The sequence below is a fragment of the Hibiscus syriacus genome, unplaced genomic scaffold, assembly GCF_006381635.1.
Source record: "Hibiscus syriacus cultivar Baekdansim isolate YM2019G1 unplaced genomic scaffold, ASM638163v2 tig00110528_pilon, whole genome shotgun sequence".
NCBI classification, from domain to species: Eukaryota; Viridiplantae; Streptophyta; class Magnoliopsida; order Malvales; family Malvaceae; genus Hibiscus; species Hibiscus syriacus.
This window is the reverse complement of record NW_024062770.1, coordinates 2,804,999-2,821,727: the sequence shown is the minus strand read 5'-3', so window position 1 is coordinate 2,821,727 and position 16,729 is coordinate 2,804,999. Positions and strand designations below refer to the sequence as shown.

Here is a 16,729-nt window from a genome sequence, read left to right as displayed (position 1 = left end):
ATAATGGAATTTTGTTTTACCTGAAAAGGAAAAAGGTTGAGAGTGAGATGATGAGGAAGAAGCGAAGGGCCAGCTTTGGGGTTGATTGCTGCATTGGAAGAGATGTGGATCACTAAAAACACGCGTGGAATATCAAAAACACAAACGTTAGTCCATCCCGTAGGAATGATTTTGAAAACAATGAAAGTTTAGGTATTAAACTGGAACAAAATAAATAGTATAGGTACCAAATGTATAGTTTACCCTTAATCCTAATACTAATAATAATATAGTTCCCGCAAATGCTTATTTATTAAAGAGACTGAAAAAAAGAAAGAAAAGAAAGAAAAGAAAAAAAAAAGAGAGAAAAAAGAAAAGAAAATAAGCAGCATCTCGAATTCCAAACATGCGTTTGTCCATAATCTTATTGCTGCTGTTATCGATCTTAAAAGCAGGAATTGGATTGAAAGCGAGTGAGTTAAAGGCGGATGGGAAAGTGTTGGAGTTGGATGAATCCAACTTTGACTCCGCTATTTCCTCATTCGCTTACATCCTCGTCGATTTCTACGCCCCTTGGTGCGGCCACTGCAAACGCCTCTCCCCCCAGGTTTTATATTCTTTCGATTACATAATTTTTAGACACCCTTTCTATATATATATATTTATTTACTTTAGTGCAGTCAGTTTGATCTTAATCAAATTAATTGGCTTCGTTTCCAATATTTGTGAATGTCCAATGAGTTTAAATTACCCATTTTCTTTTTAATTTCATTGCAGTTAGACGAGGCAGCTCCTCTTCTTGCTGGCTTGAAGGAGCCAATAGTGATAGCTAAAGTTAATGCTGATAAGTATACCCGTCTTGCTAGTAAATATGATATTGGTAAGCGTCTGCGGCTTTTCTTTTATATCACCAAATAGAAATAAAGTTTACCTTGCTTATTAATTAATGCATTCAGTTTATAGAAATATTACCTTGCTGGCTATCCAAATGAAATATTAGAAAATATTTCAGCAATTTTTTTGTTTTGCGGATAATGAATAGAGTTGCATTAAACACCCTTTGTGAACAGTAGTATGTTATTCAGTTTATTAAGTTTTCTTTGATTTTATGAAATGCATTTAGTCGATACTCGATACCTTTTATACCTGATCATAGAAATAGAACATGAATAATTCGTTTCAATATATAAAGCATACCCCTTTGGCTAGGCCATTTTCATCTTTGACGTTTGTAATTATTATATTCCGAATTAAATTTTGCAGTGGATATCCTACCCTCAAGTTCTTTATGCATGGAATTTCTATGGATTATTATGGACCAAGGAAAGCAGATTTACTTGTTCAATATCTGAAGAAATTTGTTGCTCCTGATGTGTCTATTCTTAGTTCTGACATTGCTTCAATGATTTTGTTGAAGCTGCTGGGACTTTCTTTCCTATATACATAGGTTTTGGCTTGAATGACAGTGATGTCTAATTTAGCCGTTAAGTACAAGAAAAAGGCATGGTTTTCTGTGGCAAAGGATTTCTCTGATGATGCCATGGTGTTGTATGACTTTGATAAAGTTCCTTCTTTGGTAGCTCTTCATCCAAGTTATAAGCAGCAAAGCGTTTTTTATGGTCCATTTGAAGGTTAGTTTAGATTATTATCACATTTCAGTTTTCTTTTAGATATAATGCTTAATCTCTTATCCTTTATCATGGCTAATCCACCTTGACATTAGCTTCTTCTTTAGCCATTTTCTTTTTGCTTTTGCATATCAGTTCTTGTAATTTTGATCACAGTGATTTTTCTTCCCTGGTGCATTTGTTGAAGTAATCATGTTCTAGTTCATCCTTTTGGGGTTTTATACAACATTATTTAAGTGCAAAATTGTATTGGTCAATAAATATCTAAACATACAATTTAAATTGGTATTTCCTAAATAAGAATTAGGAACAATTAGGGGAAAAAAAAGTTGCTGAAGGATTTAGTGGAGTTACCTGGTCCTATATCATGTAATTTAAACAGTCAGAAAAATCTAAATGGAGTGATCTACAATTACATATGATTTTACCAAAATGGGGAGGACGATTTGATATCATACCTATAAAATATACTGATAGTGATGGCCGTGGAGTGAGTCATGGAAATAAAAACTATTGTGATAAAATATTATGTGCAGTTCCTTCTTAGCTTCTATAAGAAAATGTAGACTAAAGGGCAATTACGTTCATAAGAAGAAGGAACTTGTATGGAATAGTAGATTAGGATACTTGAGGTCTTTCAATGGCTTGTACTTTGTCACATTTTTGTATAGGTAGTTGATGTGGAGAAGGGTCTGACCCAAATAAAATTTAAGAAACAAGTTCACTAAAAATTACATTAAACCTATACAAAAATGTTATAGTGATCGACTGATTGTAATAATGAAGAAAAATCTGAGAGTGATTTATGGAGTTATGATCTAGTGATTTATGGAGTTATGATCTGTAGATATGAATCTTAGAAAAAAAAGATGATAAGTAATATTAGAATGCATTCATGAGTGTGGCTAGATGACATGCAAAAATTGGATATACAGCATACAAAGAGAAATAGGATTTTGAGTAAGAGTGTAAGAGAAGGGGGTGTTGCACCCATTGGTGACTAAATGTGGAAACATGTTTAAAGTGGCTAGGACATATAAAGAGGAAAACAATGATGCTGTTACTATTCATGAGGGATAATGTAACAACCCGAAAATATCAAAATGATATTTAATTGGAATTTGAAGATTTAATTGTGTTATTGGTGAAAATTTGGGGATTAAATTGTAAGATTTTAAAAATTTGTAGTTTATTTTAGAGTTAAAGAAAATTCAGGGACCAAGCCCTGAATTTACCCAAGAAAGGTTGGTGAAGTTTGGTATTATATACGGCAATTGGTTTCTGAAAAATCAGAAACCAATTGCTCCTAAATTGAGCCTAAACTCCCTTCCCCAACCTCAACTTCCGACTACGATCCCCACGCCGTCCGAATTCTGATCGTCGTTTTAAAACCACCATCGTGTTCGTTATCGAGTGAGGAACAAATCCCTTAAGTTAATTGAAGTGAAACGCTGCTAAACACCGTGAATTTCAAGTCAAAACATCGACTTTGTTTTAGCTCAATCGCCGAGAAAATCTTAAATTCATCGCCGATCGTTGCTCCGTTTACGACACCTCCCGCACCATCGTGTTCCTTGTGTCGTTCCGAGTCCGCCGGTGTCATCCTCGGTCTCCGTCGACGACGGCGCGTGGGGATGTGAAGCAGTCAAACTTTCCGATTTGTTGAAAACGAGCTCTCCGCCGTTCAAAAATTTGAACCGATCTTTGTAAGTATCTAAAAATCGCTCAAAATAATTTTTAGAAAATTTTCCGTGATTTTTAGAGCCCCGGAGGACACCTCACGCGCCCACACGCGACGCCCGTTGACCCGACCGTTGACCGGTGCTATTCTGGGAATTTATTCGATTTTGGTGCTATTATGGGAATTAATTCAAAATGTGTTGCTATTTTGGTAATTAATTCGAAAAGGGGTGCTATTTCTGTAAAATGGTTGACAGTTTGTTGACCTCCTTTGACTTTGACCGGCTATTAAACGATCGTTAATATTTTTCGAAAATACATATTCTGACAGTTTTCGACGTCCCGAATCCGTTTTTTGGCTCTATTTTGCTAAATTCAAACCCGAAAGTCTCCAAATCGTCAGTCAAACCCGTTGACTTTAATTTTTACCAAGAATTCGAAATTTCGGAAGGTCATACTTTATGTTTTTCGACGTCCTGAATTTGATTCCGAAGTTCATTTTGCCAAATTCTGACCCGAAATTCCCGAATCGAGCTTGTGAACCCAAAAAGGCTTAGTATTTTAGTATTTTGATTATTTATTTGAGATATGGTTAAGGAATTGATTAAGTAAGATATTTTATGAAGGTACTCGTGTTTCACCTGAGCAAGGATCAGTCAGGTCCGGTGGTGTCCGTTCTTCAGATCAGTCCGAACCGCGTATTACAAGAACTACCCGTAGGTTTCCGTATATTATTTAATTAAAGATTAAGATTAATTTTTTTATTAGAATTCCAATAAAGATTTTTCCAATTCGTAGGATCTAGCGCTGCAGCAGAGCGTGATCGACAAACCCAGTAGTAGGCTTCCCTATCCGATTTCTCAGACTGTTACAGGTGTGTTTTCTGATAGTGTTATATTATTGTTTTAAAGTATATAAATATCTGAATACTGTGTATCTGATTTCTGATTTACTGCATATTTCTGATATGATTTCTGGTTACGGTATTTATTCCGTTTTCTTAATACTGATTACCCAACATCTGAATTACCATACATTACTGATTTGATTTTTGATTTATGTATTTTTGTTTATGGTTTTCAAGCTTGAAATATTGTTATGCTTTTAAAGAATTATTCATTGTTTTATACGAATACATTCATGTTCATTTCTATCATTAGGGGGAAATATTGTTGGAGGAAGATTACTGCAGGCTCCTCGGCTGTGTGCCCAGGGCCTTACTGTTACTGGTTGTGCGGGGTGTATGGTTCTGGGGAACTTACACAAACAGATTGTGAAAGGATGGGGGTAGTGTTCATGTTTTCAAAATATGTGCATAAATATATTTTCTTAAAATATATTTCGTTAATATGTTTTTATACACTGTTTGGAGCACACTGGGCTTTTTAGCTCATTCTGTAAATTTTAATCTTTTTCAGATAACAGCAGACCGTAAGCTAGCAGATTTGGCATCATGAGAAATCAACTATATTTTGTACGAACATATATTTTTATATGTTTTTCGGTTATGTTTGGTGACATGTATTTTATTATCGTTTTGGATATATCGTTATTACTGATATTTTGTTATGTATTATATATAATGTTTTATAAGTTGTTTTAAATATAAAAGAATCTCTGAATGGGACATGTGCCTCGCTTAGGTTTGGGTCTAACGTTTAGACCGGGTCTAGGGGGTTACATTTGGTAGTATCAGAGATTTCGGTTTTAAACACTCGGACTGTATATGGGTCCTAAACTTTAGATTTTTAAGAAATAAAAAAAATGTGTCACCTTATTTTATAATTTAAAGTTTTCTCGAGATCTCTGATGCTAATCTGAAAAATGTTTCAAATTCTTTCTGTAGAGCCTTATAGATCCAACCATGAATGCTGCTAGAGGTCGTAGGACAGGACGTAGACGTGGTAGAGGGCGAGTCGCTCGACCTTCTGTTACGATAGACGATCCGATGTCACCACTTGATCCTCCTGCTCCGCAAGTAGATCCGACTCTTTCTCATGATGATCAGTTTACTCCTGTGAGAGACCCTCCCGTCACTGAAGATGAGGATTCTGAGATGAATGAAGACGTCATTAATAGAGTTATCTTCCGCATGTTTCAGAGAGCTGCTAGAGCCCCCAGTAATATGACTGCAGTGGAGATTTCAAATTCTTTGGCCGCTGCTGGTGTAATTCCATTCGATGGTATTACTGGTGGACCTCCGACAGACGTTGAGTATTGGCTGGAGGACACAAAGAGGATTATGGATGAGATGAACCTCAGACCTGAACAGAAGTTGAAGGAGGCCCTAACTATGTTGAAGAAAGAGAACTTCAGATGGTGGCAATCAATTTCTAGTAGTATTCCGAAAAACCAGTTAACATGGGATCTTTTCAAAGAACGTTTCCGGAGTCGCTATGTCGGAGAGAGAGATCTGCAGGAACGACGCCAGGAGTTTCAGAATCTGGAGCAGGGTAATATGACTGTTATGGACTACGAGGTTGAGTTCATCCGATTGAGTCGCTATGCCCCTGGACTTATTAACACTGAGGCAGATCGATGCTTGAGGTTTGAGAATGGACTCATGTATGAGATCAGGAGTAGAGTCGCTACCCATCGAGAGAGGAATTTTGACGCCCTGGTTGAGATAGCCAAGACTGCTGAGGAAATAGAGCGATTGGGTATAGAGCACAAGAGAGATAGTGATCGAGCCCAGAATCGATTTAGGAGGCCTTCTGGTTCTGTTAATTCTTCTGCACATCCTAGCAAGAGAGTCAGGGGTGATTCCTTTCAGAGAGACGGTGCGAGTGTCAGACCTGTTGCATCTGGTGCTTCAACTTTTCAGCCTACTAGACATGGTGGATCTTCTGGGTCGCAATCTTTGCAGTCATGTAATTATTGTGGGAAACCTCATTATGGGGAATGCAGGAAGAAATTGGGTACATGTTTCAGATGTGGTTCAAGTGACCATATTGTAAAAGATTGTCCGGAGATAACTCATTCAGTTCAGACACTAGCTCGTACTCCCGCTCGTACTCAGTGTACTGTTCAGACTCATACGGGTGGTCGTACTCAGGAGAGAGCACCTGGATTAGCTAGTAGAGGCCGAGCATCTCAGAGTAGAGGTCCAGTCAGATCTGAGGCCAAACTACCTGTATTGGTTTACACTGCTAGACTTCGACAAGATCGTGATGGGCCTAATTTGATTACATGTACTGTTATTATTCATTCAGTTCCATACTTTGCATTATTTGATAGTGGCTCTACAAATTTCTATGTATCGCATTCCGTTTCTGAGGGTCTAAATATTCCTGTTGAGTATACTGAGCATTCAGTGATAGTTCAAAGTCCCTTAGGCAAATCCATCGTGTTGGATCGTATTTTTAGAGAGTGCCCTATAGAGATTAATGGGGAGATTTTTCTGGCTGACCTGATGGAGTTACCCTTTAAAGAGTTCGATTTGATTCTCGGCGTTGATTGGTTGGACAAACATCGAGTAAATATTGATTTTGAGACTAAGAGAGCTGTTCTGAAGACCCCAGATAATCGAAAGATTGTAATGATCGGGGAACGACGTGGATTTCTGACGAATGTTGTGTCTACCTTGGTAGCGGAGAAGATGATCAGGAAGGGTTCCGAGGCGTTTCTTGCTTATATTTTGGACACTAGGAGATCTCAATCAGATATTGAAGGCATCCAAATTGTCAAGGAATTTTTCGATGTTTTTCCCGAAGAGTTACCTGGATTACCTCCAGATAGAGAAGTCGAGTTTGAGATTGAAGTCTATTCTGGTTCCACCCCGGTTTCAATGGCTCCTTATCGTATGGCCCCAAAGGAGCTTAAGGAACTGAAAGTCCAACTCCAGGAGTTATTGGACAGTGGATTTATCCGACCCAGTGTATCACCGTGGGGAGCCCCAGTTCTCTTTGTCAAGAAGAAAGATGGGACATTGAGACTCTGTATTGATTATAGGAAACTGAACAAGCTCACGGTTAAAAACAAATATCCTCTTCCCAGGATCGATGATCTATTCGACCAATTTCGAGGGGCTTCTATCTTTTCAAAGATAGACTTGAGATCTGGTTATTATCAACTCAAAGTGAAAGATTCGGATATTCTGAAGACTGCTTTCCGTACTCGATATGGGCACTATGAGTTTTTAGTGATGTCATTCGGGTTAACTAATGCCCCTGTTGCTTTTATGGATCTGATGCATAGGGTGTTTCGACCTTATTTGGATCAGTTTGTAGTTGTATTCATTGATGACATACTGGTGTATTCTAGAAGTGAAGCAGAACATGAGGAGCATTTAAGGATTGTTCTTCAGACTCTAAGGGAGAATAAGCTATACGCTAAGTTGAGCAAGTGCGAGTTCTGGCTCAGCGAAGTGACTTTTCTTAGACATATCGTCTCTGATGATGGTATTCAAGTGGATCCGAGCAAAGTGGAGGCTATTCTGAATTGGAAGCAACCTAGAAACATCTCTGAGATCCATAGTTTCTTGGGCTTAGCTGGTTACTACCGTCGTTTCGTTGAGGGGTTCTCCCTTATTGCAGCTCCATTGACGAAACTATTAAGGAAAGATGTTCCATTTGTCTGGTCTGAGGACCAACAGGCTAGCTTTGAGAAATTGAAGACTGTTCTAACTCAAGCCCCAGTGTTGATTCAGCCTGAATTTGGGAAGGATTTTTCTGTCTACAGTGATGCTTCTCATTCTGGATTAGGATGTGTCTTGATGCAAGATAGGAAGGTTGTCGCTTATGCGTCACGTCAGTTAAGGCCGCATGAGCGTAACTATCCTACTCGATCTGGAATTAGCTGCTGTGGTTTTTTCTTTAAAGATCTGGAGACACTACCTCTACGGAGAAAAGTGTTATATCTATACTGATCATAAGAGTTTGAAGTATCTGCTTACTCAGAAAGAATTGAATTTGAGACAGCGTCGCTGGTTGGAGCTTTTAAAGGACTATGATTTTGAGATAGAATATCATCCAGGGAAGGCTAATGTAGTGGCAGACGCCTTGAGCCATAAGGCGATATTAGATCTCAGAGCCTTATTTGCCAACTTGAGCTTATTTGATGATAATAGCCTGTTAGCAGAGTTACAGGTTAAACCTACTTTGGCCGAGGAGATTAAGGCCAAACAACTCCTTGATAGCTCGTTGCTTCCCATTATTGAATTAGTTAAACAAGGATCGAGTTCGGAGTATACTGTGGATCAAGATGGTATTTTGTGTTTTCACGGTCGTTACTACGTCCCTAAAGATGATGAGTTGAGACGGATTATTCTTCAAGAGGCTCATAGTAGTCCTTATGCTATGTATCCTGGCGGGGACAAAATGTACAATAATCTCAAGGAGCGTTACTTTTGGACTGGTATGAAAAAGAATATTTCAGATTTTGTGGCGAGGTGTTTGACTTGTCAGCAGGTTAAGGCAGAGCATCATCATCCATCTGGATTGTTACAATCAATTAAGATTCCTGAGTGGAAATAGGAGCGTATTACGATGGATTTCGTTACTGGTCTTCCTTTGTCTCCTTCTAAAAAGGATTCTATTTGGGTGATTGTTGATCGACTCACCAAGTCAGCGCACTTTATCCCTATTCGGGTTAATTATTCTCTGGATAAATTGGCTAAGTTGTACATTTCTGAGATTGTTAGACTTCATGGTGTTCCGTTGTCTATCATATCTGATCGAGATCCGAGATTTACTTTCAGGTTCTGGAAAGCTCTGCACGAGGCTCTGAGTACTCGTTTGAATTTCAGTACATCTTTTCATCCGCAAACTGATGGACAGTCTGAGCGAGTGATTCAGGTGTCGGAGGATATGTTACGGGGTTGTGTGATTGATCTTCGTGGTAGTTGGGAAGATTTCTTACTGTTAGCTGAGTTTTCTTACAATAATAGTTATCAGGCGAGTATTCACATGGCACTATATGAGGCTCTGTATGGACGTAGATGTCGTACTCCTATTTGTTGGACAGAGTTGCATGATAAAAAAACTTTGGGTCCAGACTTGGTTCGAGAGACTGAAGATACTGTCAGACTGATCCGTGATCGTTTAAGAGAGGCATTTGATAAACAGAAGTCATACGCAGATAAGCGACGTAAGGATATCGAGTTTGAGGTTGGAGATCAGGTTTTTCTCAAGGTATCTCCATGGAAGAAGGTATTGAGATTTGGACGTAAAGGTAAACTGAGTCCGCGATTTATTGGGCCGTATCGTATTCTGAAGAAAGTTGGACCTGTTGCTTATCAGCTTGAGTTGCCTTCCCAGCTCAGTCGTATTCATGATGTTTTTCATGTATCTATGTTAAGGCGATACCGTCCAGATCCAGATCACATCAATCAGGTTGATGAGGTAGAGCTGAGACCTGATTTGTCATATGAGGAGGAGCATGTTCATGTTTTAGAGAGGGATGAGCGAGTTCTTCGGAATAGGCGTATTCCAATGGTTAAAGTTCAGTGGAGTAATCGTAGCCCCTCAGAAGCTACTTGGGAGACATTGGAGTCAATAAAGATTCAATTTCCTCATATGTTTTCATAAGGTAAATTTCGAGGACGAAATTTCTTGTAGAGGGGGAGAATTGTAACAACCCAAAAATATCAAAATAATATTTAATTGGAATTTGAAGATTTAATTATGTTATTGGTGAAAATTTAGGGACTAAATTGTAAGATTTTAAAAATTTGTAGCTTATTTTAGAGTTAAAGAAAATTTAGGGACGAAGCCCTGAATTTACCCAAGAAAGGTTGGTGAAGTTTGGTATTATATACGGCAATTGGTTTCTGAAAAATCAGAAACCAATTGCTCCTAAATTGAGACTAAACTCCCTTCCCCAACCTCAACTTCCGACTACGATCCCGACGCCATCTGAATTTCGTTCGTCGTTTTAAAACCACCATCGTGTTCGTTATCGAGTGAGGAACAAATCCCTTAAGTTATTTGAAGTGAAACGCTGCCAAACGCCATGAATTTCAAGTCAAAACATCGACGTTTTTTTAGCTCAATCGCCGAGAAAATCTTAAATTCATCGCCGATCGTTGCTCCGTTTACGACACCTCCCGCACCATCGTGTTCCTTGTGCCGTTCCGCGTCCGCCGGTGTCATCCTCGGTCTCCGTCGACAACGGCGTGTGGGGAGTTGAAGCAGTCAAACTTTTTGATTTGTTGAAAACGAGCTCTCCGCCGTTCAAAAATTTGAACCGATCTTTGTAAGTATCTTGAAATCGCTAAAAATAATTTTTAGAAATTTTTCCGTGATTTTTAGAGCCCCGGAGGACACCTCACGCGCTCACATGTGCCGCTGCAGGGCGAGTGAAAGCTGGAAACCAGTTTAACAGGTTTTGACCGGTCACGACCCGACCCGTTGACCCGACCCGACCATTGACCGTTGACCAGTGCTATTCTGGGAATTTATTCAATTTTGGTGTTATTATGGGAATTAATTTAAAATGGGTGCTATTTTGGTAATTAATTCGAGAAGGGGTGCTATTTCTGTAAAATGGTTGACAGTTTGTTGACCTTCTTTGACCAGAACTTTGACCGGCTATTAAACGAACGTTAATCTTTTCCGAAAATACATATTCTGACAGTTTTTGACGTCCCGATTCTGTTTTTGGGGTCTGTTTTACTAAATTCAAACCCGAAAGTCTCCAAATCATCAGTCAAACCCGTTGACTTTAATTTTTACCAAGAATTCAAAATTTCGGAAGGTCATACTTTATGTTTTTCGACGTCCTGAATTTGATTCCGAAGTTCGTTTTGCCAAATTTTGACCCGAAATTCCCGAATCGAGCTTGTGAACCCAAAAAGGCTTAGTATTTTAGTATTTTGATTATTTATTTGAGATATGGTTAAGGAATTGATTAAGTAAGATATTTTATGAAGGTACTCGTGTTTCACCTGAGCAAGGATCAGTCAGGTCCGGTGTTGTTCGTTCTTCAAATCAGTCCGAACCACGTATTACAAGAACTATCCGTAGGTTTCCGTATATTATTTAATTAAAGATTAAGATTATTTTTTTATTAGAATTCCAATAAGGATTTTTCCAATTCGTAGGATCTAGCGCTGCAGCAGAGCGTGATCGACAAACCCAATAGTAGGATTCCCTATCCGATTTCTCAGACTGTTACAGGTGTGTTTCCTGATAGTGTTATATTATTGTTTTAAAGTATATAAATATTTGAATATTGTGTATCTGATTTCTGATTTACTGGATATTTCTGATATGATTTCTGGTTTCGGTAATTATTCCTTTTTCTGAATACTGATTACCTAACATCTGAATTACCATACATTACTGATTTGATTTCTGATTTCTGTATTTCTGTTTATGATTTTCAAGCTTGAAATATTTTTATGTTTTTAAAGAATTATTCATTGTTTTATACGAATACATTCATGTTCATTTCTATCATTGGGGGGGAAATATTGTTGGAGGAAGATTACTGCAGGTTCCTCGGCTGTGTGCCCAGGGCCTTACTGTTACTGGTTGTGCGGGGTGTATGGTTCTGGGGAACCTACACAGACAGATTATGAAAGGATGGGGTAGTGTTCATGTTTTCAAAACATGTGCATAAACATATATTCTTAAAATATATTTCGTTAATATGTTTTTATACACTGTTTGGAGCACACTGGGCTTTTTAGCTCATTCTGTAAATTTTAATCTTTTTCAGATAACAGCAGACCGTAAGCTAGCAGATTTGGCATCAGGAGAAATCAACTACTTTATTTTGTACGAACATATATTTTTATATGTTTTTCGGTTATGTTTGGTGACATGTATTTTATTATCGTTTTGGATATATCGTTATTACTGATATTTTGTTATGTATTATATATAATGTTTTATAAGTTGTTTTAAATATAAAGGAATCTCTGAATAGGACATGTGCCCCGCTTAGGTTTGGGTCTAACGTTTAGACCGGGTCTAGGGGGTTACAGATAAATATCTTACAACAATCACATATTACTAGGGGCTCTGGTAGCTCTCTGAAACATGCGGAATATAGCTCTATTAATGACGTCTTCATTCACGTCAGTATCCTCATCTCTAGTGACGGGAAGGTCTCTCACAGTAGTAAACTGATCATCATGAGAAAGGGTCGGATCTACTTGTGGAACAGGAGGATCACGTGGAGACATCGGATCGTCAATCGTAACAGAAGGTCGAGCAACTCGCCCTCGACCACGTCCACGTCCTGTCTTACGACCTCTAACAGCACTCATCGTTGGATCTATAGAGCTCTACAGAAAGAATTTGAATCATATGTTAGATTAACATCAGGGATCTCGAGAAAATTTTAAATCATAAATTAAGGTGACATTTTTTTATTTCTTACAAATCTAAAATTTAGGACCTATATACAGTCCGAGTGTTTAAAACCGAAAGCTCTGATAACACCAAATGTAACCCCCTAGACCCGGTCTGTAAGTTAGACCCAAACCTAAGTGGTCACATGTCCCATTCAGAGGGTTTTTTAACAACTTATAGAACATTAAATATAATATAGAACAAAATATTAATAATACAGATATATCTAAAACGATAGCAAATACATGTCACCAAATATAACCGAAAAACATATAGAGATATATGTTCGTACAAAATAAGTAGTTGATCTCTCCTGATGCCAAATCTGCTTGCTTACAGTCTGTTGTTATCTGAAAAAGGTAAAAACTACAGAATGAGCTAAAAAGCCCAGTGTGCTCCATACAATGTATAAAAACATATTAACAAAATATTTTAATAAAATTTGTTTATGCAACATGTTTTTAAAACATGAACACTACCCCCATCCTTTCACAATATGTTTGTGTAGGTTCCCCAGAACCATACACCCCGCACAGCCAGTAAGGTCCTGAGCACACAGCCGAAGAGCCTGCAGATAATCTTCCTCCAATAATATTCCCCCCAATGATAGTAATTAACATGAATGTATTCGCGTAAAGCAATGAATAATTCTTTAAAAACATAAGAATGTTTCAAGCTTGGAAACCATAAACAGAAATACATAAATCAAAAATCAAATCAGTAATGTATGGTAATTAAGATGTTGGGTAATCAGTATTCAAAAAATGATATAAAATACCGTAACCAGAAATCATATCAGAAATATGCAGTAAATCAGAAATAAGATACACAGTATTCAGATATTTATATACTTTAAAAAAATAATAGAACACTATCAGGAAACACACCTGTAACAGTCTGAGCAATCAGATAGGGAAGCCTATTACTGGTTTTGTAGATCACGCTCTGCTGCAGCGCTAGATCCTACGAATTGAAAAAAAAATCCATATTGGAATCCTAATATAAATAATCTAAATATTATTTAAATAATTTACGGAAACCTACGGGTAATTCTCGTAGTACGCGGTTCAGGTTGATCTAACGAACGAACATCTTCGGACCTAATTGATCCTCGCTCAGGTGAAACACGAGTACCTTCATAAAATATTTTTACTGAATCAATTCCTTAACCAAAACTCAAATAAATAATCAAAATACTAAAATACTAAGCCTTTTTGGGTTCACATGCTCGATTTGTAAATTTCGGGTCGGAATTTGGCAAAACGAACTTCGAAATCAGATTTAGGACGTCAAAAAACATAAAGTATGACCTTCCGGATATTTAAATTCTTGGTCAAACTCAAAGTCAAAGGGTTTGACTGACAATTTGGAGACTTTCGTGTTCGAATTTGGTGAAATGGACTTCTGATTCGGATTTGGAACGTCGAAAAAATGGCAGGATATGTATACTCGGTCAAAATCAAAGGTTGTTTAATGTCCGGTTAAAGCCGGTCAAAGTTTTGGTCAAAGGTCAACGGGTCGGTTCGGACCGGTAAACCCAGTCAAACCGGTTTCAAGTTGCCGCCAAAGCTTCCCCACGCGCAGTGGCGGTGCGTGTGACGTCCTACGATGTCCTATAATTCACAAAAAAATTTCTAAAAATTATTTTGAGTGATTTCGAGATACTTACAAAGTTCGGTTCAAATTTTTGAACGGCGGAGAGCTCGATTTCAACAAATAGGAAACTTTGACCGCTTTACCTCCCCATGCGCCGCCGTCTACGGAGATCAAGGATGATATCGTCGGACTCGGAACGGCACAAGGAACACGATGGTGCGGGAGGTGTCGTAAACGGAGCAACGATCGGCGATGAATTTAAGATTTTCTCGGCGATTGCGCTAAAAAAACGTCAAGACTTTGGCTTGAAATTCCCGGCGTTTGGCAGCATTTTACTTTAATTAATTTAAGGGGTTTGTTCCTCACTCGATGATGAACACGATGGTGTTTTCAAAATGACGATCAGAGGTCGGACGACGTCGGGATCGTGGTTAGAAGTTGGGGCTTGAAAAGAAGAAAACTTATAAAAAATTTTTAAATAATTCAACCCCCACGCACATATGATTCTCCATTTAATAGAGTGTCTGTCGACACTTTTTTTGGGTAAATTCAGGGCTTAGTCCCTGAATTTCCTTAAACTCTACAACAACCTACAAGTTTTGAAAACTTTCAATTTAGTCCCCAATTTTCACTAATTACACAATTAAATCCTCAAATTTCAATTAAATATTACTTTCAAATTTCTAGGTTGTTACAATTCTCCCCCTGTACAAAAAATTTCGTCATCGAAATTTACCTTATGAAAATAGATGAGGAAATTGAGCCTCCATTGACTCCAATGTCTCCCAAGTAGCTTCTGATGGGCTACGATTACTCTACTGAACTTTGACCATTGGAATACGCCTATTTCGAAGAACTCGCTCATCTCTCTCTAAAACCTGAATAGGCTCCTCCTCATATGACAAATCAGGTCTCAGCTCTACCTCGTCAACCTGAATGATGTGATTCGTATCTGGACGGTATCGCCTCAACATATACACATGAAAAACATCATGAATACGACTGAGCTGGGGAGGCAACTCAAGTTGATAAGCAACAGGTCCAAATTTCTTCAAAATACAATACGGCCCAATGAATCGCGGATTCAGTTTACCCTTACGTCCAAATCTCAATACCTTCTTCCATGGGGATACCTTGAGAAAAACCTGATCTCCAACCTCAAACTCGATATCCTTACACCGCTTATATGCATATGATTTCTGCCTATCAAATGCCTCTTTTAAGCGAGTACGAATCAATTTGACAGTATCTTCAGTCTCTCGAATCAAGTTTGGACCCAAAATTTTTCTATCATGCAACTATTCCAACATATAGGAGTACGACATCTACGTCCATACAGAGCCTCATATAGTGCCATGCGAATACTCGCCTGATAACTATTATTGTAAGCAAACTCAGCTAACGGCAAGAAATCTTCCCAACTACCATGGAAATTAATCACACAACCCAGTAACATATCCTCCAACACCTGAATAACCTGCTCAGATTGTCCATCAGTCTGAGGATGAAAAGCTGTACTGAAATTCAAACGAGTACCCAGAGCCTCGTGCAAAGCCTTCCAGAACCTAGAAGTGAACCTTGGATCTCGATCATATATAATAGACAACGGTACACCATGAAGTTTAACAATCTCCGAAATGTACAACTTAGCCAATTTGTCCAGAGAATAGTTAATCCGGATAGGGATAAAGTGCGCTGACTTGGTTAGTCGGTCAACAATCACCCAAATAGAATCCTTTTTGGAAGGAGTCAGAGGAAGACTGTTCGCGTGTTGTGAGTACTATAAAATATACGCAAATAATGTGCAAGTATACACAATCGCTCAAGTAATATAATGATGAGTGAGTATCGTCTCCACAAGGATTGAGTGAAATCACAAAAGTCTAACCAAAGCAATGCAATATTCTATCTAAGTATAGTTAGTCTTGATATATACAATTGTCACGGCAATGGATATGTGTATGCTGGTGGATGCAGATTGATGGTGTGATGGTGTAGCAAATAGAAATGCAGTGGCAATGATGGATGTTTAATATTGAGTATGGTGAAATGTTAAGGCAATGAGAAATGGTAAAGACAGTAAATAAAAAGATAAATAAAATAAGTAAAATAAGAAGAAAATAATCCTCACGTGACAAGCTTCCAATGAAATGAATGGTAAGGATTGGTCTAAGGTTGCTAAACTTATTTCTCAAGTATATTTAAGCTAACTGGTCTTTACTTACTCGACAGGGCTTTCCTAAAGTGTTCAAAAGAACCTAACAGAATAGGATGCCAAGGCATATGCTCTCACTCAACGATGTTGGACAGCCTACCCTATTGATAAAGACACCCTTTTTAGTCGTTGAAATCCTATCCCAGTCTCTTCCGAGATCTAAGGGATTAAGTTATAATATTCCTAGGCCGGTTCAAAGCTCCTTGAAAATACCATAACCAATTGCTTATGAGGATCTTATCTTGCGTTTCTTCCGAATACTTACAAGTATTTTTAGCTTAGGATTCTTCCGAATACCTAACCTTCATCTAAGAGATGGACATTTCCATGCC

The 16,729-nt window shown here is 38.1% G+C and overlaps 1 pseudogene; it reads left to right on the top strand.

Moving 5' to 3' along the window:
- The first annotated feature begins 369 nt into the window (after positions 1 to 369).
- LOC120130166 overlaps positions 370 to 16,729 on the top strand; it is a 50,040-nt pseudogene continuing 33,680 nt past the window's right edge.